General features: G+C 40.8%; 1 protein-coding gene across 2 annotated transcripts in view; it reads right to left on the bottom strand.

Annotated features, from left to right (window-relative positions):
* KMT2E (lysine methyltransferase 2E (inactive)) overlaps positions 1-14,423 on the bottom strand; it is a 133,862-nt gene extending 119,439 nt beyond the window's left edge. For both annotated transcript variants that reach the window (XM_045029899.1, XM_045029906.1), the window contains exon 1: positions 14,010-14,423. The gene's annotated coding sequence lies outside the window, so the exon portion shown is untranslated. The remainder of the gene's footprint in view (positions 1-14,009) is intronic.
* Positions 14,424-21,213: the final 6,790 nt, after the last annotated feature.

The following is a 21,213-nucleotide window of genomic DNA, read 5'->3' as shown; positions in this document are numbered from 1 at the left end:
ATACTCAGCATGGGGGAGGGAAGAGGGGAGGGGAAGGTAGGCGCTCATCTATACCAGGCAACTGAACTAGTGCAGGTATGGTTGCACATTTTGTCACATCACATGTCAAACACAGTCATTTCAGACTAGTAAGGGAATCCTGGAGAAGCAGAAGGAGAAATTATTTACACTATGTCCAGATTTAGAAATTTCTTCATCTGTTACACTATGATATTCCTGATATACCCACCTGATGATTCTTTATGCATCTCTCCAGAGTAGATGCTTGGACTACAGGAACTAACATACAGGATCAAGCCAGTAGTCCAGTGGATGTTTCAGATAAAGGAGAAAGAAACCATGCAGAGGATAATGAATAATCTACCCCTAGGGAAAGCTTTTTCCTAACTCCTGTCAGTTAGTGGCTGGCTTATTCCCTGAAGTAAGAAGGCTTTTTTTTTCTTTATTTAAAAAAAAAAAAAAAAAGTTACCTAGAGTCACAGTGACTGTTCTCAACATTGTGAATATTCTCATCTATTGAGTGTTTAATTTGCTTTGAACCCTAGTAGGATCTCAACTTTAGCATCTTAGAACAATAGGTTCTATGAGTTATCCATAAGAGTCATCATGCATTGTTTTTTTAAAAAGTGTGGGGAGATGGTGTGATGCTATGTCCTTATATTACTGATGTAATGAAGTGATAGCAAAAAGTAATCTGAACCCTCTTCTCCCACTATCTTTTAACTTGGCACTACTGTAAGTGCTTGAGGCAGCAAGCAAACTGGTCATATCTTCTGAAATTGCATTAACTTTTCTTTTAAAAACTGCCACTGTTTAGGACCCAATTCGAATGTCCCATTTGCTTTGATGGGACTTTGGCTGAGCGGGGACTGCAGGCCTGCTTTTTCAGTTGGGCTAATAGTTTTTTCTTCCTCATGTGTTCCTCTCAGGACCATTAAGAGATATGTTCCTGCCCCTCAGAAGGCAAGTGGTGGGAGGAACATCTATGGGGTAGTAAGTCTGAGATACAAGATTTTCTTTTTGGGGGTGGGTGGAGGGAGGGCATTTTCTGGTTTGTGTTCTTATGGCATTTCAATAATGTTCCTTAATTCTCCTCCCACCAGCCATCTTTCAGGTGTCCAATGCATGGGAAATGCATCTCTATCATCTTAGATTTTCAATGTAAGTTTTTTTAAATGGTAATGTAGTTAGTGTTCTAACTTTACTTAGATTTTGTTGTATAGTAGCAGAAGACAGGTCTGTTTTGATGTTCACTATATTTATATTGTTACTCTTTTTCTAATAAAAAAATAAATATTTTTATTTTGTTGTGTCATATTTATTATGCATGGTGTTTCAAAAGTAGTCAAGGAGAACCTGCTATACTGGTGAGATTGCAACCTGTGAGGTTTCCAATTTACCTCTGTAGGATGTACCAGTACAAGTGGTGTAAAAGCTTGCTCAAGTTAGTGCACTCTGTATGTTGCAATACCTGGACTTTCATTTGTATATAAGAATATAAGGCTTTTTAGAGATGACAGTGATAGGTGTTGGTAGTACCAGTGATTTATTTATTTTTTGCCTAGTGTATGGAGACCTTAAAAGGAAGTAAACAGCACAATCACCTCAAACACAAGACTAAAACTGAAAAAATTAACGAAGTCTGTTTTTACATTTTACTTAGTGCATTTAACAGCACTTTGTATAGGCCGTTTCACTGTTTCCTCCCGCCCCCGACATAGCCAAACTTCAGAGGGGGACTCAATACCTCAAACTATTATTCTTTGTTTAAAAAAAAAAAAGTTGATGTTCCTCTAAGTGTATAATGAGGTATATCCTACCTATTTATAGATGACGTAAAGCACTCAACTCTAAATAAGAGTTTCCACAGAAGGAAGTTGAACTAATTTAACTATATCAGTTTCTAAATTACTACAATTTTCTCATGTAAGCAAGACCTTAAAAATAGGAATGTTAAGTCTTCTCCTTCCATGTTTTTGTTGGAGGACTCAATGACATAGATATACACTGGGAACTTTTCAACTCTCTCTTTTCATAGATTTTAAGGCCAGAAGGGACTACTAGATGATCCAACCTGACTTCTCATACAACATAGGCCATCAAATTTTAACCATTTACTCCCATGTTGAGCCCAATAACTTGTATCTGACTAAACCATATCTTCCAGAAAGACATCCAGTCTTGATCTGAAGGCTTCAAGAAATGGAGAAAGCACCACTTTCCCTCAGTAGTTTGTTCCATTAGTTAATCACCTTCACTCTTTTAAAAAAAGTTTCATTTCAATTTGCCCAGTTTTAACTTCCAGCTATTGATTCTTCTAGTACTTAAAGGGGCTGGAATACTTAAGGATTTTTGCATCATATGTCTTAAATAGAAGTTTACAGCTTTAAATAGCCTGAATAAAATTCATGTTTCACATCTTTAGCATATCATAAAATTAGTAGTTCTCTATCCAACCAGTTTTCAAGAATAGTTTGCAAAACCTGAATATCTAATGTAAAAATGAAGCAGAAACAGAAAAGCTTTCAAACCTTCTGCTTATTCATACATCATAAAAAAGAGGGGAAAAAGCCAAATTATTTTCTCCTTTGCAGGTCATTTTAAATAGCAAGTTGGTAGCATTTTCATTTGTCATGTAGATTGAAGACTGGACTTCCAACACTGGGCTTCTAAAACTCACAGCTAGTAAATACTTGAGTTGCAGAAGAACATGGTTGGCCTTGGGTTGGAAGAAACTGCATTCTTGGCAAACTTAACTGAAATCACATGCAACTGCTACCAGACTGTTTGTAAATCACCACAAATAGATACTGTGATTATGTAACCCATGTCCAAAAAAATCTGAGGATATTCTGCCATAATAAAATAAATAAATAAAATAAAAATGACTTGCACCTGTTATGTTCCAAATGGTGGAACTACATGTAATAAAAAAGGTCACATTAAAAGGTTCTAAAAGGTTGTGACCACAATTAATATTAACAGCAAGGGGGAAGGAACACACAACATAATATAGCAGGAGCAGGCTAGACAACATTTAGATAAGTTAGATGTATACAAGTCAGCAGGAGCTGACAAAATTCACCGTTGGGTACTTAAGGAACTGGCTGAAGCAATCTTGGAACTATTAGTGATTATCTTTGAGAGCTCATGGAGGACCAGACTAGAGATGGGCAAACTTAGCATCAGTCCTTAAAAAGAGGAACAAAAAGGACCTGGGAAACTACAGACCTGTCAGCCTAACTTTAATTCCAAGAAAAATACTCGAACAAATTACCAACCAATCAATTTGTAAGCCCCTAAAGAATACCAGAGTGATAAGTAATAGCCAACATGGATGTGTCAACAACAAATCACGCCAATCCAACCTTATTTCTTCTTTGATAGGGTTTCTAGTCTAGTGGATGGAGAGGGAATCAGTAAATGTGATACATCTTGATTTCAGTTAGGCTTTTAACACAACCCCACATGACGTGCTCAGAAACAAAGTAGGGAAATGTTGCCTAGCTGAAATTATTATAATGTGCGTGCATAAGTAGTTGAAAAACCATACTGAAAGAATTATAATCAATGGTTTGCTGTTAAACTGGAGGGATGTATCTAGGGAGTCCTGCAGAGTCTATCCTGGGTATGGTACTATTCAATAGTTTCATTAATCACCTGGAGAATACAGTGGAGATTATGCTTATAAAGTCTGTGCATGACACCAAGCTGGGAGGGGTTGCTAGTACCTTGGAGGACAGGATTAGAATTCAAAACAACCTTGACAAATTGAAAACGGGTCAGAAATCAACAAGATGAAATTCAATAAAGAAAAGTGCAAAGCACTACATTTAGGATGGGAAAAAAAGCAAAAGCATAACTACAAACAAGGGAATGACTGGCTAGGTGATAGTACTGCTGAAAATGATTATAGTGGTTATAGTGGATCAAAAATTGAAAACAATCCAACAATCTGATGTAGCTGTGAAAAAGGCTAATATTCTGGGGTGTATTAACAGCAGTGTGGCATGGAAGACACAGGAGGTAACTGTCCCACTCTACTCGGCACTAGTGAGTTGTCACCTGGAGTAATATCAAGTTTTGGACACCATACTTTAAGAACAATGTAGACAAAGTGGAGAGAATCCACAGGAGAGCAATAAAAATGATAAAAGGGTTAGAAAACCTGACCTATGAGGAAAAGTTAAAAAAACAGGGTATGTTTAGTCTTAAGGAAAAAAGACTGAGGGAGGTAAGGGGGAACCTGACAACAGACTTCAAATATACTAACGGCTGTTATAAAGATGATGGTGAGCAAACTGTTCTCCAGGTCCACTGACTGCAGTAAGGGAGATTTAGGCTAGCTATTAAGAAAATTTTCCTTTCTGAACACCATCTTCAGTGACATTATTGGCCTGCTGGGAGGATTTGAGACTAGCCCTGGCCCCAAGGTAAATTGAGTTTGAGACCCCTGGGCTAGACTAACACTTTTCTAGGATGGTCTAGGTCAGGCCTGCACAACTCGTAAAGCGGCGAGGGCCACATTCCTCCAAGAAAACAGCTGAGGGCCGAAACCCCACGGAAACACACACACACCCAGCACCTCCCGGCCCCGCGACTGCAGTTTCTAGAAGCATTTTATAAGAAAAATATTTTATAAGATAAGAGTTAATGTGTTTATTGTAATTAATCTACTCATACTTGGTAGGCTGAGTAGACATTTTAAGTCTTTCCAGCTGAGAATAATATTTGCTCCTAAAAATTTGTTATGCTACATTATGCATTTTGTGATCACTATGGAGAAGCAAACTGTTTATGGAATGTTTGAATGTTATACTTCTTCCTCTGTACATGTGCTCCGAAGAAATTAACATGTACAACTGAAACCATGGGTAAAACTACTGCCAAAGTTATGTTAATTTTAGGGTAACTAGAGTGGTAATTTCCTGGAGGTAGTCTATTTGTATAATTGTCAAGGAGCACAAACAAAAAAGGACATGCACTCATTTTTAGGGAATGCGAACAAATCAAAAGAAATAAGATGAATTTCACTGGAAGAGATGTGTATTTCTTTCCATGTTATCCAGTCCTTACTCCCACTCCTGAGCATGAACAAGCAAGCTTCCAGTGCAGAAAGTTACCCCCTCCCCCAATTTATTTATAATTATTTTCAATAGGTTGGTATGAAATTCAGCAAAAAAGAAATCCATTCTATACTACATGTTAGTGCTGGTGCTCAGCGTAACACAACTTAGCCAAAAGCCACAAATCATTACAAAAAGACTGAAAAAAGACCCAACCATGCCTTATACTAAAATAAGTAAGTGAGGAGAGGGATCAGGGCACCTACACAAAGGGGAAAGAAACCATACATTAAGCACAAATATTTAAAAATTTTCTCTTTGGGTAAACTTTTTAAACATACAAGAACATAGGTAACGTGAACAAACATTTTCCTAATTTTCCTCCACATTAACCACTTTAATAAATAGTTTCATATCCATTAGCAAAAACAATTTTTATCATGGCCTCCTTCAAAGCCACAGTAGTGGCAGCACCATCATATTATACTCTCATTCCTGATCTTTAAAATATTTTGTTAAGTATTAAAAAAAAAAAGAAGCTCTTCTTGGTTTTCCCATTAACTGAGTCCCTATATTCAGAAGCTACTTCACCACTGTTTACATGGAGGTTTGAAGATGCAAGAGCAACATTATCAGTAAGTTGTAATATTAACAACACTAAACTCCACACTTGAGATGAGTTTCCATCAGGCTTGGAAAAACCACTGATCCACTAGCAGCTGCAATAATAAGTTTGGAATGGAAGACCAGCAAGCCACAATTTCAGTGGCACCTTCAGAGAATTCAAGACTCTTGTGCAAGGAAAACTAATAGTAAGGTCTCCATCTCTCAAATGTCCAATCTGAAGATGGTCTCTGGAGCTCTCAAAGAGCTCATTACATAGATTATGCCAACCCAAGTAGTTGAGAAAAGAAGACTCCTGGTATCAGTACCATCCAGGAGTCATTTTGTCTATTAACTTAAATCCTGACACAAAAGGAAGCTACTCTCCACTGGGCCTCACCCTGCTGGTGAAGGGTCAGAGAGTACTCCAGAGGCCCCCCTGGCTTCCTTCTAGAGGGGGTCAGAGTGGTATAAGGGGATCAGTGTCCCCCTTTTCCCAGAGACTTCTGCGAGTCCACTAGAGAGCCCTCTGGGCTTCCCCTTTTCTCTCCCCCTCCCCTCTTTTTTTCCTTCTATCTGAGTGAAAGTGAGAGAGCATGGAGGCTAGGAAGAGAAAAGATACAAGAGGAAGAGAGTGAAGAATGGTAGCGAGGAGATAAAAATTAATGTGGATTTTGGAATTAATGTGAGTTAAATGAGAGGGAATCAATTAATAAAAGGGTAAACAGGTGAGGAATGAGACAGAGCTCTGACAGTCGCTTATACTACATAAGCGGGGGGGGGGGGAAACAGGGAACATGATGCTCAAATACCTAGTCTCGAGCTGTAACTACTAAGGCCACACAAAATGGGAAGAAAATAATTTGTTGCCTGTCTTGAGGGAGGAGAAAAATGCTACTTAGAGGAGGGTCTATCTATATCCATGTCACACCAGACATTTGGAAAGAGTCAGGAACAAGAAGGTAAAATGGGGGGAAAAACCAACAAGCATGGTAGAAAAGTTTATTCTTTTGGCATGGGCATTGAAACATTCTGTTCTTTACTAGCTGACAAGAAATACTGGTTGGTTTGTATTAAACAGTGTCTCACCTCATTCACAATAATTCTGTATCAGCTATTACTGTTACATGAAAAACTGATTTAGGAAAACAAGTTTTGTTCTACTGTGACACTCCTTTACTAATTCTGTTAGTTTGATGTGTCCTATGAGATCTTCCCTAAAATATTCTTCCTACCAGTTGTTTCCTTCCAAACATGTGATCTGACATACTCATTGAACAGATTACAGTGGGATATTTAAAAGATGTTCATGAAACAACTGTCTATGAAAGTGTACTAGAGTCAAAACTTCCGTAGATCTCAACATTCATTAGCATATAACACCGTCAAAATTCACAAAGAGCATTTCAAATAAGTAGGAGTATTTCTGCATTTGTTTGTAATCAATATTCAATAAGCATGCTCAATAGGTTACATCTCATCTAGTGCAGTGGCCAGATATGGATTTATTTTCTTTGATATGTGACAGTTTACTTATCGCTAGTTCATCCACTGAAAAAAGATTTGTTATAATCAAGACTTAAGAAACATATTCTGAATCTCTGTTCTGAATGCAATATTTAATTCAGTGGTGGGCTTTTTTTCCATTTTTCTATTATAGGCAGAAGAAAGTAATAAACGTTAAACATTTATTTCCTATAATTGTGACAAAGGCATACCAAATGTTTTACTGCGTTCACCAGATACTATTACAACTATCAGTTGATAAACAGCATAGAAAAAACACTCGGGTAGTGGGAGATTCTGGTGCAGTTTTTGTTCCACTTGGTATTACAAATTTGTAATACACAGAGGATAAATTATTTCATTTGAGTCGAAGACTGACCTTTCGGCTAAAGTCTATTTTATTCTAAATTTTTTCACCGATGTAGGATTCCCACACATGTAGTTTTCCCCCACTTCCATATGTTGCATTTGGTCTGAATGGATGCTGGATTAGAGCTTCCACTTGTGTCTTGGGCAAACTTGCCGGAATTGGAAGAAGGTTTGATTTCCTTATGCTTCAGTCTGGGAATCCAAACCCAGGAATACTGAAAGTTTTAATCCTTCAAATAGGAATTTTTAATTTCTCCTCAGTGTTGGGAGTTTCCTCTCTATATTGAGCAACTACATTAAATACAAAAAATACTATTTTACCACAAGCCCAATCTGGGCTAGATTTCTTGGTTATAATATAAATTATACATATTCCTACAAGCCCTTTTAGTCAATTTCAGGAAAGTCACAGCACACAGAATTTAAGCATTTTCAATCCCCTTCAAACTACAGTTTCCATTTTCAAGACACTGCACTGATCACTAACATTTTCAGTTGCAATGTCCATCCAAAACTCAATTACTCCATTTGCAATTATGTTATATTTAGGGATTCTAGTTTCTATTTATTTTGGTAGCTTGATGCTTTCTCTTCTTAGAGAAGAAAAATTGATTTTTATAGGGTTGGTTTTTCTTTTTTAAATTGTGACAGCATAATTCTGAGCTGGCATCTGTTGTATCATTAGCCCATGATGGTTTTAACATTCATTTCCAAATGACACAGGCAGGAGTTGTGACTTTTGACCACTCGGTATCTTTGTTCGATGCAAACACACAAACATACAGAAAACTTCCTAAGCAGCTGTTGTGTGCGACTTGGAGTGAATAAAAGAAAAACAACAGGGACAGGAAGTGAATGACTTAAAAAAATCCCTTGAGGAAACATTTCCAGTTTCTATTTCATTTATTTTTAAAAATATGCACAATTATTAAAATGTCAGAAGTGGGGTTTTATCAGTTGCTTAAAGTTTATACTGAAGATTGACACACATACCACAGATAACTAAATGTTCTGCTATTAAAGATGGAACTCTGCCCTAATATACATTGAAATTACTGTACTTTTAAGTCAAAAGTTGATTATAAGAAATCTGAAAAACTAAGCATTCTTATACATTCATACAGTCTCATTCTAAAACGGTATTCTGAGAAAACAGATAGCCATGATAAAAAAAAAAAGTGATCCCACTTTATTTTCCCCCAAACACTGAAATATGTGAAAAACCTCATAACACTTCTCTACTGTAAGTCCTCTGGATCCTCAACTTCAAAATAAATATATCTACAGTGAAAAGTATTTTCACAGCATTTAAAGAGTCTCTCAAACCAACTGTTAAGACATGATCAGCTGTCTAGGCATAGAATATCAGTTGCCTGATGTAACAGCCAGATGGCTCTAAACATTGCCCGATTATAACCACACCTACTAGTTGAGGAGTAATCTTCCACTGACTAGTCAAGACATAATGGAAGTTAACAAAATTGTTAATTATATCCAGCATAATATTTCTAAAACTTAAGTTAGAAAAATTTAAGGGAAAAAATCAATATGTTGGAACACCTTACAAACTTAAGCTATTTAAAAATACTCATAGTCCTTTGAATAGAGGGATCCAAGGCATTGATATTTTGTCAGTGATTAATTAAAGGAAGTGAAACAGTAAAGTAACCAGGTATCTGACAAATAATAAGTTGCAGTTTATTCTACTAAATGATGTCTCTACTTAAGGCTCACAGTGATCATAAAGATGAACTTTTACTATTATATAATAAAATGTTAAGGGACAGTTTTATAAATTTATCTAAGTAATTGTCTACCAGCACAACAAGCTTTATGAAATTTGAAAGAGAAAAATCTCAGTGATCTCACAAATTTCTAGTGGCTAATATCTGAAAGCCCAGCAGCATTTATATATACGTTTTTTAGAAATTGTTGCTATACTCCATTTTAACAAGACTATGAAGACAGCATTAGTAGAGTTCCATCTTGAGAAATTACAGCAAAATTACAATTTCTTCCTTTGTAGTGTGAAGGGGATCCAAAATTTTGTGCAAGAGACAATCTAGTGTTATTTTAGGAAGCAGGATTAACTTTTGTTTAAATGTTCAGTTTGTGGCTGATAAGAACAGAAACAAAATAATACATAAATAATTGTACTTTGAGAGAAACCTGCTTCTCAATGAAGTTAAAGTTTATGTTTTCCATAGTTTGAAAGCTAAAATACAGATTCTCAAGAGATGTATTCAGAATTCAACTGAAGCCCACATAGGTAGGGCATCCCTATAAGACTGAAGATATACTTTCAATCTTACTATCAGTTCTGACTTACTGTATCTGTATCCTGGTTTGTTTAAATGCACTACCTGTTCCTGGGTCACAGTCCCACAGAATTAACAAACAAATGTAAATAAATATGTTGATGTCACAAATATCAGGAACCAATTTAATAACAAATTGATTTCCCCACACTCTGTCCAAAGGTCTATGCGAGTGGTGGGCAACCTGCAGTCCGTCAGGGTAATCTGCTGGCGGGCCGCAAGAGCGGTTTGTTTACATTGACAGTCCGCAGGCACCCCACAGCACCCTGAGGGCCCATGTCGCTTCCCGCAGCTTCCACTGGCCGGGAATGGTGAACAGCAGCCACTGGGAGCTGCGAGTGGCCATGCCTGCGGAAGGTCAATGTAAACAAACTGTCTCGCGGCCTGCCAGGGGATTACCCTGACCAGCCGTGGGCCGCAGGTTGCCCACCACTGCTTTATGCTCTTCAATTAATCCTACTGAAGTCATATTAGACAAAGTTAAGCATGTGCTTAAATCCTTGGGGAGTGGGGTGCTAAGGATAATCCTGCAGACCTTTAAGGAATCTAAAATTTTGAAATCAATTTCTATATTCTTGCTGTTTCTCAAAGTCCCAACTAAAAATAACGTACCTTTAAATTTAAAAAATTGCCAGTAAGAGTCCAATGAAAGTTTAGTTTAACAAATAAGAGGATCTCAAAGTACTTAATAAATATCAATCCTCAACAAAATATTAAACCAATTATACACACAAGAAAACTGAACCACAGAAATCTAATCCAGAGAAATAATCTGAGTCCTAGTACTGTCATGCAAATACGCTAAAAAGTATTTACCATCCCCAATATTTTTCTCTGATATCCTAAAGTCATTCCAAATGCAGATGATCAAAAAAGATATAGATGGCCTTAGTACATGGAGTCCAGATTACTGATGGCCTACTCATATATTAAGTCTGACACCTGGAAATAAATTGGTACATATGGAATTTAAAACAGAGTGTCAGAAATTTTGAAATTTCAAACCAAGTCTCATGGACAGTTTTGGGTTTTTTTTGTAATCTATTTTTTAAATTTAAAATTTGCTGCATTTAATTTATTTATAGATTTTACTGTGGTATTCATCCTCATAATAGCCTCAAAAACATTAAAGAATTTAGCCTTAAAACACCCTTGTGAAGTAAAGTATTACTATCCCCATTTTACAGCTGGAGAAACAGAGAGAGGTAAAGTGATCACACAAGGTCACCAAGAAAGACCTTCTGATTCCCAAGGAAGTCTAGTGGTAAAGATGTTACTTAGACTACTGATGCTTTTCAGATCACCTTTAAGGTATAGGATATTGTTTGTTTTAAACCAAGTGTTGCAGAGTATACCTCAGATTCTGCTTATGTGACCCTAGTCATATTGAAACTAGCACCTAAAGGGGCAAGATATACCCTTCTGCTTCTTGATATTTGCACACAAATCTTATTAGCATTAGAAACTTAGACAACAGAATCAAAAATAGAAACCTATGGAAATTATCAGAATTCTAATCAAGAAGACCCCATAAGTTTACCACAGACCCTTTAGCCATCCCCAAATTATTAAAAATATATAACTGAGTGAAATAATATATGGATTTAAATTTTAAAAATTCATATTATATCAATATGTTGGTCCAGTAATGCATGCCCTGTCCTATTAATGCACTACTTGTTTGGTTTAAGTCACTCAAGCCTTCGGCCTCACCAACACAAGGTATGCCTTCAGGGCTGTTAATGCATACCTTCAAAGTCTTATTGCTTAGCTGATACAGATATAAAGAACAAATTATCTATTCTTCCATAGCAGTGCAAGGTAATATTTGTAAAGTTAAAATTATTCGTGCACTGAAAAATGGTTTGCTACTGGAATAGTATTTCACATTTGGCTCTTAAAATCCAGAAGGTTCCAATAATATACTAAAATGGGAACTTGCATCTCATTAAAGTAGAGAGAGCAGGATTTTGAATTTACAAATTTCTATTTACCTTTTGTAATTATAGTTTAACATACTAAAAACATGACAAGTTTCCTGAGATTTGTTGCTCTCAATTGCATTTAATATATCAACTACTAAAAGAATGCTTCATTGCTTCTCCATCCCACACAGCCTCACACCATCTTCTTTATGATGATACTAAAAGGTTCATATGTCATTTGGGACAGGAAGAAAGAAAGACTAAGTACTGTAGTTTCATTTAAACATTTATGTACATTATCAGACAGTTTTTACACTGTACAATATATATTTAATGAGTTAACAAAAAAAAGATTCTCATGCTGAAAAATTACACACGGGCAAGAAAGCTTTACACCTGAAGAAGCAAAGTAACAGGTTTTAATTTTGTCTAGATATTTCCTTAAACAGTAACATCAAAATGTTAAACTAGTATTCCCAAACTATTCATGTTAGATTAACACCACCATCTCCAGTAAAGAAAGTATTTTGTCAAAGATTAACCTGACATTCACAAAGGCAATGACTAAGAATTTAGTTAGGATTGTTTTAAGCTTTTGTCTTTTTTTTTTATAAGTATTACTGGTCCTTGTGTTAGTAACAGATGTATTGTGAAACATATCTAGGTTAACTAGCATAGACACAGGAATTATTCCAAAACGTTATTAAAAACAAAAGTGAAGCGATTAATATGGCATGCATATCACATCACACAAAGATACAAACACACACCCCCCAGAAGCTACTTGAGTCTATCATCTCCCCCACCCCCACCGGTAAGAGTGGTCTCGTTCATTTGCCTTTCACACACATAACCAATAAAATTAATCAGCTGGGATATAGCATTTTATTCATAGTAAAGTCAAGACATGTTTTGTACATGATTTGAAGAAAACAGCTTTTTCATTTAAACATAACAAGCCAGTAATGTGCTGCAGACAAACGCACTGCATGGGGTGTGGAGGACCCGAGCTGATTAGATTACCACAACATCAGCCTGGGGCCGCCATTTTTAGAATCTCTAAAGGACAAAAGAGGGAAATTACAATTTTTACTCCACATTTACCATAAGTAACTTAAAAAGTACAATGTTTATGGTGAAGCATTTACGTATCCTACTTATGGTCATAGCCCTCTCTTTCAGTTCACTGAGGTAGGTCACAAAAAACAAAAAAAAGCCTTTTCGTTACTAATCCCTTTAGGATGATGTAAATAAACTAAGGCTAAACATTCTTAAGTTTCGACTTTAATCAAATGTAGCGTATACAATTTTAGGGACCTCAGGGCCTTTAGCTACCACACATTCCTAAATGACTGAACATAGGGGAATACAGGACCTTTATAATCAGACTACATTACATTTCTTCTCCCCTATCTATTTAGTACTACACAGTGGACCGTTTGTTTCTCCTCCCCTACGTCTGCAGCAGTAGGGTCTACTCCACTAATGCCTTTCCATAAAAAAAAGATTTAGATGTGCCCCACACAAGGAAATACGAATGCTAGATATAAAAAATAAAACAAGGCGGCAAAGATGAGTATTTTAAATATACCTTAGGCTCCATACCGTCTCTACAAAGGGGGTGGGGAGACTCATCCCCTTTTAAATTGACACAGAAACTCTTTAGAACTGTTTTCCGTTTGTCCAGGTTACACCACAGAAGAGATGTTAAAAGGGAGGGAGGGAGAGAGGGAGGTGGGGGTGTGGAAAGGAGAGAGATTAGGCCTATAACGAGCCATTTTAGTTTCACAAAACAAAAATATACAGGATAAGGGAGACTATTTTCTAGGCTTCATGCATACAACCCAATACGCAATCATACTATTACACATGCCTGCTCTTAGCCTCTGGATCTACAGAAATTTATGTTGTATGTCACATAATATCCTCTCTTGGGTTTGTTTGGTTTTAATCATAATGCCAAAAAAATCCCCTCGGCGCCTCCAGTTACAGTAACCCGCCATATTCACAAGATATAACGACTCCCTTTCATTTTCAAACCAACCCATAAAATACGAAACACAAGCCAAAGCAATTTATACAGAATCATGCACGGTTTAGAGGGGAGGGGACCTCACACCCCACCCCTCCCAGATGTAAAGGGATGCCTCCCTAACGTTTTAACCCTTACCAGAACCCCCCTCCCCCCTCGGCAGGAATGATAATCATAACAGGAGACTCACCTGTAATGATCACAGGCCAGGCAGCAGCTCCCCCTTAGCTGAGCCCCTTTCCTATCCCAACCAAAACAATGCAACGGCCCCACTGCGGATGTCCCTAGCCTGGGCAGGACGTAGCCCTCAGCTGACTCTGGGAAAGAGGAGTGAGCAGAGGGGTCCCCCAGACCGGCTTGGCACTCAGAACCCTGCAGGGACCAGCTGGGAAGCGCCTTTGCCTTGGGACCTAAGTACAAACCCCGCTGCCGCTGCTGCTCCTGTCTCCCTCCTCTCAGACTCCTACGCTACCTCTATGTCACTGCCTCTCTCTGGGAAAATGGCGTCCTCCGCTCTCCCCTCCCTCCCACTACACGGGGCTCACCGGTCCCGCCCGGCAGGGGCAAGGTTACCAGGGCGAAGCCAAACAGCCGCCATTTTGCTTGTGGGCTGGAGCGCAGTCTGTGTCCGTTAAGTCCTCCCTCGTGCCATGTCCATTTTACAAAGGGGGTTTCCTCACGATATTAAATTGCTCGAGAGCCGGGGCCAGAGAGCGCGCCCCCCGATCGAAAAATGCTAAAAAAAAAAAGGGGGCAGCCGAAACGGCAGGGGCGAGAGGACTGTGTCTGGGTGGAGACTCGGGGCGATCGTGCAGCTAAGTGCACAGGCGGGGGGGCTCGGGCCCAAAATGATGCTGCGGGTGACCTAAAGCGCGTAGTGAGAGCCTGTCTTCCGCAGGGACGCAGACACCGAAACCTGTCTTCAGCCTAGCCCCAAGCACGCGAGCCCCTGCGCCAGCCGCCTCCCTGACCTCTTGTGAGCCTGGGCCAGCCGCACTGACACACACGGGCTTTGGGGGAGGCTGCCAGACCGAGGCAATCGCCCCCACGCACAGTGAGACGGGGGATAAGGGACCGAAGTCCGTTCGGTGAACTATGGAGGGTTGCTCGCTGAGGGGGATGTCCCCCTCCGCAGTTAGTGGAGACCCGAGGCGGGTCTGGCTGAGGAAGTCTCGCTACAAGTGACCGAGGTTTAGCGCAGGCCTCTCTAGGGGAACCTCTTCCAAGGAACGAGACTGAGGCACTAGGGCCAGCTCTGCCTGCGAGGCTCCCCTTTACCGAATGAGACAGGTGGGGGGGGGAAGGTCTGGGGCTGCCCTGATCTGGACGAGTCACGGGCAGAGCAAGAGGTAAGTGTGTGTGAGACAGGCGCAGCCCTCTGTTTATGCTGAGCTCCTTCCCTTCCCCCACACACCGCCCCACATTCCCCGCCTGGCTTCAGCCCCTCCGGCGATGGCTGAGTGAGGGAGGGGAGGCGGCGGCTGGGGTTTCACTCGACGCCCACCAGGGGCTGAGCGAGCCTCCTTCAGTGCGCAAACTCGGGGCACCACATAAAAGCGGGGCTGGCAGCTCTTTACTCTGCCTCGATGGAGCCGCCACAAGCGGGTGATCGGAGAAGCCGCTAGCAGCGGCGCCATAGCCTAGGCTTCCCCCTACCTTGGGCACAGAGGGGCTGTAGAGAACTGCTGCTGCGGCAGGAAGGAGTCGGGATGAAGGGATCTGGATGCAGAGGCGGCGGCTGTAACGAGGCATCGAGTATGGGGGGAGGGAGTGATTAAACGTCTTGTGGCCATGGCGGAGTCTGAGGGTATTTTTTCCTGTCTAACTCGTGTGTGTGTCTCTGTCTCTCTCTTTCTCTCTCCATAGGGCGCTTGGTTGGGCTGCTCGCTCGGGTTCTGCCTGTTGCGCGAAATGGCGGCTGCTATCTTGGTGGGTTTGGTGTTGTTTTTTTCTTTTTTTCCCTCCCCCACCTCTGCCGTGGCCACTTCTCCGCAGCGAACCGCGGTGAGGACTGAGTCAGGAGGAAGAGGAGGGGGAGCGGACCGCATTGAAGCCAATCGCCAGGCTGGCTGGGCTGCCCAGGCGCGCCCGGATTGGCTGCTGCTGACATCATCTTGCAGCAGGGGCAGCCGCAGCTGGGCAGGGCTGAGGAGCTGTCGGGGGAGGCTGGTGCAAAGGGAGAAAACGGGCGCCATGATCCCGGCGCTGGGGAGTCTGTGAGGGCACGGAGAGTGAGGCAAGCTCATGGGAAGGAAACGAGAAGGCCTTGACAACCATCACCCAAGCGGTGCCGAGACAGAGGAGCTAAGCAGGGGGAGCGGGCCAGCCTGTGCCTGTATTTGTAACTGCGTCAGTACAAGATGGCGCAGGGTCTCCCTGGAGAGGGACGGGAGCTGCACGTCCGCCGGAGGTCATGTGACCGCGTTGCATTCTTGTGGGGTTGTTTGGCTGCAGACCAAGCTGGCGGAGATGGTGACTGGTGCTGGGGAGAGTCCGCGCTTCCTTCCCCGCCCCATCGTCCCCGCCCCAGCTGGAGAGTCTGGGTGGATTTTTTTTTTTTAATTTCCCTTCCCTATTATCCGTCTGCAGAAGGGTGTAACTGGTACTGCTGAGGAAGGTTCTCGCTTCTCGTCCTATTCCCCACCTCCAGAATGTGGCAGCTCCTTCTGGGGAAAGTTCATTCCTCCTCCCCCTCCTCTCTGCATTGAGCTTAGCTGTTTCAGAAGAAAGTTCTCGTTCTTCCTCTCCCTGCCCCAGCCCCCTCTTTCCGGGAAAGTATGGGGGCGGAGAGTAATGTTTTCCACAACTCCCGGACAAGGTTGTAAGGTGTCTGATTGCTGCGATCTAAATTAGGTCACATTTGTGATCCAGTTTGGGTGACTAAAATGTCTTTGACTCCTCAGTTCCCCTTGTAAGAGCAACTCCTCTGTTGGTTAGGTTTCCTGTGGTAGTGTTTGTTGGAGTCTCCGTCGTAGTGAGGCACTTAACTATCCTAGTCCACCTCTGCACAGCTTGCAAATATGCTCTTTTTTTGTGTGCTGCTCTGTGCTCCTTCCCAACATTGGACCCATTTGCAGAGGTGGCTTACTAAGGAAAAATGCTGAAGGTGCTTCATAGGATTGACCAGTCATGGAAGTTGACTAATATTTTTTGGAGTGATACCCACTTTTCCAGTGAAACAGCCTCTCACTCAGAGAACATGACAGTTAAATAACCTGTAGTTCAGACCATAGATATAAAGAACAAATCTATGATTTGAAGTATTGCAATACTTCAAATGATTTAACTCTTGGATTTGCTTATCTATATGAATAGGGTGACCAGATGTTATGGGGAGACTATTGGGATCGCTGCAGGGGGTGTGTGGTATGTTTTGTTTTTTTTTGTTGTTGTTTGTTACACTTCACCCGTCAGGGAGTTTGGCCACAATTCTGCAGCGAGCCCTTTGGTCATGGACGGTCTTCAGGGATATTTCAGCGGCGGATAATAAACCTTGCTGCCAAAGACAGAAGCACTTGCTGCCCAAGACTGTCTGCGACTGAAGGACTCTGCCATATTGCTGCTGAAGACCAGGAAACAAAATATTGGGATAAATGGCACCCCAACCATACTCTGGTTGGGAAGTGGGACAAACTCCTCAAAATTGGGACAGTCCCAATTTTATCAGGACGTCTGGTCACCCTATATAGGAATAATATAAATCGTCCCTGGAAAGTTATGTAATCCTGGTAATCTTTTAAAATGAGACTGAATGAAGAATTAGGAAATTTAAAACTAAATGACTCCATGGTTTCTCCATAGCGAGACTAATGTTATCCTTAAATTTTTCATTTGTATTCTGTTTGCTTCTACCTGTCTTTCCAGACAAATAGTGAGGAAGGGGAGCTTAAAAATGCATTGTCTGACCTCTTATCCTGGAGGTTGTGTACTGTTCAATTAAAAATAGTATTGCAAATATTTATTTGCTACCAACTTGCACAAATCAATGCTTATCTGATCTGTAAGTCACATGGGTGAGTTGGAGTCTAGTTACATAACTAAATGTGGTCCCAGTTACAGCCTCTTAGCCTGACATTTTACCCTGGAGTGACTGGCATCTGTGCCACTTTGAGAGGTACTTGAGTAGTTTTGCATAGTTGCAAATAACTTCAGTAAGGCAGAAGGGCCCCCTTTATATCCAACATCAAATAGGTTTGTTTTTTTCTTGAATTACATGTAGGTAATTTTAAGACACATGCAGATATTAGACACTGAAATATAGATGGCTAATTTAATGATTTGAGGCTCAAAGGTTTAAGAACTTTGACTATCAAGCTTAATTTATTGTTAATCCCGGAGATGCTGTTTTAACTTCTGTATTGTTTGGTCTTTTATGAAAAGATGCAGTAAGTTTGAGGCTTTTTTTTTTTAAGGAGCATGTCAGTTGAATGTCTGGCAATGACACTGATTGAAGGAAATGATCTAATATATATCTAAAATATTTTGTTCTAGAAACTTTTGATTACATTTACAAAAACATACTTGTTTAATTTAGATACTTGAAGCTAGTGGAGTTGTTGATCTATTTGTATCTACAAAGATTGTTCCAGAATCCCAGCAACTTTACTATTCCTCTCTCCCTGTACCTGCCACCACAATACCAGAGAATGCCTGTGCTGTTCTTACCCATGGTTCATATCTTGCATTGTCATAGGAGCACAGTGAAAACAAATATACTTACATCTATTTGATTGTGGTGCTTTGCTATCTACACCATAAGAGCTGTGTAGAGCCCATATGAACAACCTTGGCACAAGCTATGGGGGGGAGGGGCATAAAAGTAGTAAGGCACAAGCGGAGCCTTACGAAAAGGGCAACAGGACAGGGGAAAAGAGGGCCAGATAAAGGAATTTGCTCACTCTCTCACACTAGAGACTATCCCTTTAGACTAAATTCAGGGCATGCCTCCTACTGCTTGCATTGCTTAGGAGGGTGAAAAGCTCTTTGCTTCCCGCCCCCAGAAATGTGACTTTTGCACTGTCCACACTGGTGCTATTGCAGCTTCCACTTCTTGCTGAGGTGGAGTAATTATGCCAACAGGAGAGCACTCTCCTGTCAGCATAGCGTGTCTTTACCAGACATGCTGCAGTGGTGCACTGCATCAGTGTAGTGTAGACTTGCCCTCAGTCCCCTTAAATTCAAATTGTACCTCTTGTATTTAGTCATTTCACACTAAATAAAACTCTATTTGGTGAATGAGGTGCACTGGGGACTAGCTGGTGCCCCTTGGGTTTCATGCTGGAGCTGAGGGGTCTGCTGCATGTAGACTTATCCCATTCCTTTGATAGGCAGTGTTGCCTGCACAGCACTACTTTTTTTTTCTTCCCCCTCTATCCAGCCCTTGTAGAGGGATAGTTGGAGTAGATGAATGGGGAAAGATGAGGTCTGTCTCCATATATTTTCTCATAGAACTGGAAGGGACCCTGAAAGGTCAGCTGGACAAGTACTGATTTTTGCCCCAGATCCCTAAGCATCCCCTTCAAGGATGAACTCACAACCCTGGGTTTAGCAGGCCAGTACTCAAACACTGAGCTATCCCTCCCCCCATGGATACAAGGGTCCACTAACTTTTCTGTACTGTATTGCATGAAGAGTCCTGGGGCCACTGTTGGCTGGGGAAACTTTAGTGATACAGCTCCTCTGGAGTAATGGAGACCTGGATGGAGTGGTCTCTAGAACTTGAGAGAGGGTGCGGGGGAGTGGGAGTAGTAGAAAGTAGGAAATGAAGCCTTAAATGCTCAAACTCAATAGTATTCTGGAGTTGAGCATTAACATTTTTAGTTTAATATAAGTCATAGCTTGGATGTAGTAGCCTTATTAAAAATAGCAATTTTGTAGTGTGACTTCATATTATAGCAGGGGTTCTCAAACTGGGGGTTGGGACCCCTCAGGGGTTGTGAGATCATTACATGGGGGGGGGGGGAGGTTTGTGAGCTGTCAACCTCCACACAAACCCTGCTTGCCTTCAGCATTTATAATGTTTTTAATTTATTGGGGGGGGTCGCACTCAGAGGCTTGCTGTGTGAAAGGGGTTGCCAGTTTAAAAAAAAAAAGTTTGAGACCCACTGTATTATAGAAACCTTCAGTCGATTGTTTAACTGTAGGCTAAAATGAATACAACTCCTTCCAACAACAAAGGAAGAACGAGGCTAATGGAAGAGTGGGCTGTTGACTTAACTGTGGTAGTATCTTGGTTTGAAACTGGATGGTTACACTGCAAGCCAGTAGTGAATAAAATAGAATCTTGGTGATTACCTGCACCCGTTGAGGTGAGGTGCAGCTATAGCTGCTCAACTCCTCACAACTGAAAGAAGAATGGATAGTAAAAACTCAGAGGGGAAAGACAATCTGATACTTTGTGTTTTCTCACATCTCTGGATCAGATCAGGTGTCTTAGACATGGTGGGTAGAGGTGATCTGTTCCACAAATAGCTGCATCTGGATTTGTGAACCCTCTGTCCAAAGTTGAAGTACCACTTAACTAATTGTTCTTGTGTGTTTCTGCCATTAGGCAAGATACTAGAATGTTCCCTTGGAGGTGTTTGGGGATTGGGTTAGAAAGATGTCTCTTACATTGATAGGAGCATTTTGCCTGAGTTCAAAGACATACTGTTGAGGTTCTGACTCATGTGATTGACACTCAGATACACTGGGCCTCAGGAAGATTTTTGGAGTATGCTCGAGCCTAATCTAATTGCAATAGATGGCTTTTAGTGTGTGGGTTTTTTTCCTTGTTTTGACAGCAAAACATCTTCCGTGTTGTATCACATCTTAGAAGTGATGCAGTTTAGCAGCTTCAACCTGTTAAGAGCTGCAGAAGAGACTAGGAAAACTTAATCTATTTTACTGTAGTTTTAAGCAGTCTGACATGATCAAATAACTCTTCTTCAGCATGGTTTATTTCTTAATGCTTGATAAGTTTACAGCAGGGCTCCAGGTATAGTGATTAAGTTTTTGTGTAAGAAATCTGCCTATTGTTAGCTTGCTACATAAAACAAAAATTGCTGCCTCCTGCTCTTGCACATCTCTACTTGACACCTCTTCCCCTCCTGCTTTTTTTGACTCTTCCACAAAGGGAGTTCAGTGAATTTCTTGTGCCTGTTTCCATGCTGCTGCTGCACTTAACAAAGGGAGACCCTTCCAGAATAAAGACACTATGAACTGTGACACTGCAAGACACTCCTCCATATACTTCTCTGAAGGCTAAGTGAGGAGACACTTGAGCAAGAGGTTGTAAACTGCTCCCAGATCTCAGCTAGCTCTAGTGCTCTGCAGGAGATAATCAGCAACTGGTGTGTAGGGGGTTCAGTATCTTTTCTTTTTTTTTTCTTTTTTTTTTTTTGTTGTGCTTGGGA

The sequence above is a fragment of the Mauremys mutica genome, chromosome 1 (genome assembly GCF_020497125.1).
Source record: "Mauremys mutica isolate MM-2020 ecotype Southern chromosome 1, ASM2049712v1, whole genome shotgun sequence".
Taxonomy (NCBI): Eukaryota; Metazoa; Chordata; order Testudines; family Geoemydidae; genus Mauremys; species Mauremys mutica.
The sequence above is the reverse complement of the archived record's forward strand: the minus strand, read 5'-3'. Positions and strand labels throughout refer to the sequence as shown.